This window comes from Conger conger, chromosome 2 (assembly GCF_963514075.1).
Source record: "Conger conger chromosome 2, fConCon1.1, whole genome shotgun sequence".
Classification (NCBI taxonomy): Eukaryota; Metazoa; Chordata; class Actinopteri; order Anguilliformes; family Congridae; genus Conger; species Conger conger.
In genome coordinates this window covers 45,265,008-45,271,043 of record NC_083761.1, presented here as the reverse complement: position 1 = coordinate 45,271,043, position 6,036 = coordinate 45,265,008, and positions in this window count along the sequence as shown.

The following is a 6,036-nucleotide window of genomic DNA, read 5'->3' as shown; positions in this document are numbered from 1 at the left end:
ATAGTTAGAGTGGAGCTGCCGGAGCACTCTTCACATGCAAGCACAGGCACAGCTAGGAGAGGAATGTAAAGCCAGAGCTCCAATCATTTTTTCCAAGCCCCCCCCCCCCCCCCCCATCCTTTCAGGACATTTTAAATTAAACCAAGGGTGAGGCTGCAGAGAACTGTTAACTGTTTCTCTTGTAACACTGGCCAAACACTCAGTGAAATGCTGAACAGAAGGTCTGGGTAGATGTGGTACTTATTGGTTTCATCAGAGGACCGGATCAGAACTAGGAAGGGCGAATCATATAGAGGAAGAGAGAGAGAGGGAGGGAGGGAGAGACAGAAAAAGAGACTAGGTAGAGCTGAATTGGTTGGATGTTGTCCAGTAACACCTCCCCACTCCATTGTTTTGCAAGAACAAAGGAAAGGATTATTTGCAGAGGCGTACTGGCATCTGGTCAACAAGCACAGATTAATAAAGATTTATCCTGGGTAACCCTGACATGTAGAATTGGGTCAGCCTACAAATACCTGGAATACAACTTTTACAAAGCATCCTAAGAGAACAGCGAGAGTTCTATAAATCTTCACACAGTTTGCAGTACAGTCTGTAGTAGTACAACAATTGAAAATATATGGACTGTAAGTGTAGTCAGACAGTTTTTGATCATTAATATTTGTTTCAATTGTTGTATTCCACAAACTGTATTACATCATTGGGCCAAAGAAGGCACTGAAGTTAAATGTTGAACTCAGCCCCCCAGTGTTCCATCTGTCTTGAACATAATTCTGTAATTCCATGTAAATAGCCTTATTTGCAGTGTGTGTAAATAAGCGAACAGAATTTATGTTCTGCTATTCCCAATGCCTCCAGCAGATGGAACATTTTATAATCCAAGCCTGACAAATGGAACGCTGCGAAAAATGTGGCTTTAATTGACTTAAGTCTCATAACCGTAAGGCAGCCCTGTCGCACCAGTTCAGTATTTCAGTATGTGGTCCACTTTGGCCTTTAGTGTACAGCCTGATACTAAATATACCTTCAGTTAATTACAATGTCGGTGATAGATTCTCTTCTGTTGGCCACTTCCCTGCAAATGCTCTCACATCAGCTCTTAAGGCCCTTAAAGTTATGACACCTCAACATGCCAGTTGTGACAACCTTGGATCCCTCAACAACACTGACAAATAAGCTTCCCATAGTTTTATCTGAGCTGTGTGCAGATTGTGTATCTCCCAAATTACATACAGTATTCATACTGTGTACAGTAAGTGGCAGTTGAAAATTGAGGAGGCAGAAGCATCCCCTTAAACTGACTATTTTTCACATGACCTGTTTTCAATCACTTTAATGAATTAACAAGCAATTTATCTGAATAATCCATTGGCAGGAAAACACAGATTTTATCTTCATGACATGTTAGAGAGATTAAATAATAAATAAAATTGAGAAAAATATGTATTTGAATATTTTAATTATAATATATTTTATACACAAGTACATGAAAAAAGATAGACTGCTCTGTTAACTACTGCACTGCATTGCAAGAAAGCCTATTCAACCTGTGCTTCAAGATTGTTTAAAGTGACTGTAATGGTAAATCTGTGAATAGATTCAGATTACATTGTAAGGGGTAATTTTATGTACCTATAGCCTATAGAGTACCACCCCAGTGACAAGCATTTTTTTAAGCACTTTTCTTACCTTTGACTAGATATTTGGTGAATACGGATATGTAGTGGATAATTTATGGTTATGGCAACTAATCCAAGCTCATTTAGATTGAATGACAAATAATTGCATACTGTAGATCTTTGTCATGAATATTCTAAGCGCGCGGAAATCAAAGAGTAGCTACATGTATCCACAATTTTGAAAAATAACAATCTAAATGTGCACAATTTTGCGTGTAAATAAAAAGGGACCAGGCCACAATCATGGTTTTCTATTATCTAGTGACTGACTTACCTTTTTACAATGCGTATGCATGAGATAGCTTACATAGTACAGTGGTTTCGTGTTTTATTTGGGTGTATGGTTCTTGCTAAATTCCGACAGTTGGCGCAGTCGCGTTGCATTTCGGCCTGTAACAAGCAGAGCAGTCATTTGTAGCAAGAATGCCCATAAGATTGCCCAATCAGAGTCGTAGGTTGGAATTTCCCAGTTGAAAATTCTGACCTCCATACACTCCAGGTGCACTACACAAAAAGCAAACAATGTGGAAAGTGTACAACCACTGCCAGTGTGCATTCAGCACTGACCCAACGACAGAAATATACCAGTAACATTAGGCTACTCTTTAACTGTGCTCACATCTAGCTCTTAATTTGCCCAGCTAACTAACAACATCGGTAACATGTTTTCACATCCATTTACGTACATTTTTATCTTTCTAAAAAGCAAATTGAACGCATTTGTTGGCTAAATGGCTTTAAGTCATCAAGGGTCTGCGGTATCAAACCAGCCTCAAACAACCGTGCTGCCACTAGATATACAGTAGATAGTTCAAGGGTTGTTTCTCCTGAACAATTCTTCCATGGAGTTCAACAGGAAAATGTCCCTTGTAGTATCTCCAGCATATCTGGCAGCAGCAGGATGGTTTGAGGCTCATCTGATACCTTGGACCCTTGATGACATAAATCTAGTCCCACCCCCCAATTCCCATAGAGATCCATTCAAATGCAAAGAGTTATAGTATTGCTTGTAGGACAACCTGAGAACAAGATATCCAGACTCTGGTGATGTTGATAGGTCACAGACATCAGGAAGTCATGCTATGCAATGGATATGCAACCAAATACAAAACATGACTATTTTATTTGACATTATGTTAAATTGTCTCACATTGAAATGGGGGGCTATGTATAAAAAGTGCTGCAAAAAAAAAATACTACATGGTGCAACCAAAATGTATAGAAACATGGTTTAATAAAATATGAGAATCTGCACTTTGACCACATATGAATTGCTTGATTACAAACAGTGGAAATAAAACATTAATAAAAAAAATCCAGAAAAGGGCAAGGTGTGTCCAAACTTTTGACTGGTACTGTACATCATACCAAGCTCATATGGAGGCCGGTAAAAGTAAACAACACATCAGCACTCACTTCTTGTAAGTTTTATCCCATTACTGTTAAGTAAAAAGATGGACAAACTATGTTTTCTGTGAGAAATGTATTGTTGAGTTCACATGCACACAGTGTGTTGAGTGTTGAGATGAGTGTTGAGTTTACAGTGTTGAGTTTACATTCTAAAGCTCCATTTTGCCCTCCCTAGATGAAGTAAACAAACTTTATAATATATTGGTTGTAACATTATATCTGGCTTCAGAACCAAATATCAACAGCTAACATTGGATAGCTAACTTGTTTTAACATTTGTTTACTGAGTATTAAGTTAATGTTTGCAGGCCACTGTTGAGCTAATGTAAACAACATCCTCGTTTCTATAACACTACTAGTTTCGAATACATTGTATTGTGGACTATAAATTGCAGTCTGGACCAGCTCCATCCTGTACCACACGTTTACAATGTAACATATCATTTAAAAAGTTTCAGAAAGAGGGTCAACTCATAGCCAGTACCAGCTTTCTTGGAGTGGCACATAGCAAAGTTGTAAACAGAGAAACTGAGTTGTCAGCCAATACAGAGAGCAAACAGCATGGCTGCATCGAAATGGAAAAGTCTGTCTTTGAATTATACTCGAGCTTATCTGTATATTGTAGTAATCGCTGGGTAGATTTTTGTGGTAGAATGGAATTGTGAATGAAGCAACTTGAATGCATTAACATTAGCTAGCTAGAGAAATAAACATTATTCTTTGGGATTTCTTTGAGATATTTTAGACCACACTTCTGAGTAACGACACATGCCCCTGAAAGTACTGTAGTGAAAAGTAGGGTATGTTTCTATGAAATGTAGCTGAGTGATCACCAAAACTTGAAGATTGAAGATTAGAAAAATATTGCCTATTTTGAGAAATTTCTACTGCAACATGTGGATGGTAGGGTCAGAATTTGGCATAAACATTATGTGGATCCATTCTTATGTCAATGGTGCAGACCGGGGGTGAGATGAAATGGAATGGGATGTTCAGAGCATGATTTTATGACCAGAAATCTGCAGGAACTGTGTAATGCAATTGTGTCAGTGTGGACCAAAATCCCTGTGGACCAAAATCCTGCACCTTGTTGAATCCATGCAATGAGGAAATCAGGTCAATCTTGAGGCCAAAAGGTGTCCTACTTGGAACTAGATAGGTGTACCTACGTGGCTACTGAGTGTATGTCCTGTGTCCTTCGCAAAAGTAGTCCTTAGCTACAGTATGAGGATGTTATACTGCCCCCGTCCCCATTTTCCGGAAATTTCCCCAGCTCATCCACTGCCACCTTCTCTATCACTGCTGTAGCACTATCTAGCACTGCTGTAGACCGTCAAGTGTCTTGTTCATCACAAAGTCCCCGAAGCCTGGCGTGCCATGGACCAGCTGCAGGACCCGGAGCTGGAGGCTACAGGGTATGATCAGTCGCAGACACTCTGTGTTCCCCCTGGGGTCCATCAACCTCCAATACAGCAGGCCCTAGCATAGCATCAGGCAGTCCCACTGGCTCACCAACACATTGGTACCTGTAGAGAGAGGAGAGAAAATACCTGCACCCACTGGGGGACTGGGCCAGCCTCCAGGTCTCCCAACTGTATCTCCCTGAGCTGGGAGAACAGCAGATCTTCAAGGACTGGAGTGGCGGCACAGGTGGTGGCAATGGCTTATAGTGATTTTCTTGCTTCCCCTGCCTTTCCCATTCTCTCCCCCTTCACCCAGTCACAGTGGCAACAGAAGCTGTTTGCACAAGGGTGGCAAGAGAGCCCCATTGTTGTGCTTGGCCCACTGGCAGTGCTCCAATGTGAAGTGCTCACTATAGCATATAGCATATAGCAGTTCTATACAAATATTACATTATATTACTTTTTGATGGATGGGGCTCGTTTGAATTGCTTCTTTCATCTTCTTGGATCCTTACCTTGCATCCTTTCCTTGCTTCCTTGCTCCACCCAAAAAACGACACAAGGACACGAGGACGGAGGAATCAGGGAAACATTATTGTAAAAGTATTTGCCAAATGCCCTTGTTCAGACTCAACATTGCTATGATGGGGTGGGAGGAATTGTCCACAGGTCATTTACCTATATGTTGTGCATTCCAACAAAAATAAAAACTTCCAAGGATGCACTTGTATTTTCTTGCTCAAGAAATGAGCCTTCATGAGCCCTTCAAGAATAATGGATAGGAATGTCCTTAAAGATGGACACAAAGGCCATGTCCAAAACAGCGTACTTACCTACTATTGAGTATATAATTTGAGTACACTGGATGAGAAAGTTTAGTAGGTAAAATGTTCTCTAAATGCAGTCATAAAATCCCTGGATACTCATTTCCTACTATACATTTATTTTCAACATTTCAGTGTCTGAAACAGCCTCCTAACTACTCAGTCCTCAAAATATGCACTGTCTACTAATCATATTGTCTGTTTAGTGGATGTTTTTTAATAGCTATGTGATGTGAAAAATATAATCCACACTATTTTCCAACAGTATGGTGGAAGTGTCGTAAATCATCCACCCTTAACTTTGAAAAGGATCCTAATGACAGCAAATCTTATTTAATGGTTCTCAGCAATCAAACAGGCCTAATGTAGTTATTTATTTTACGGTCGAAACCAAATTCTAAAAAAACTGAGTTAATCTTGCATCATATTTTTTTAAAAGAACGGAATTCTCGACAAATTAGTCTACTCTGACAATTCAGTCGGCCTGTATTTTTCTTAGTCTACGTCGGTTCAACAAAGGTAGGCTGCATTGGATTGTATTTTTTATTATTACTTTATTATTACTTACAACACACATAAATACAAAATTATAATATTGCCAATGTCGGACCGTTTTGGTTTTAATTGTTGAGTAATATTTTATTTTGTGATTTCAAGATTTTACAATCGTGGATGAACAGTTTCACAAGTATATTAAGGTAATTACTCAGCCCACTTGCA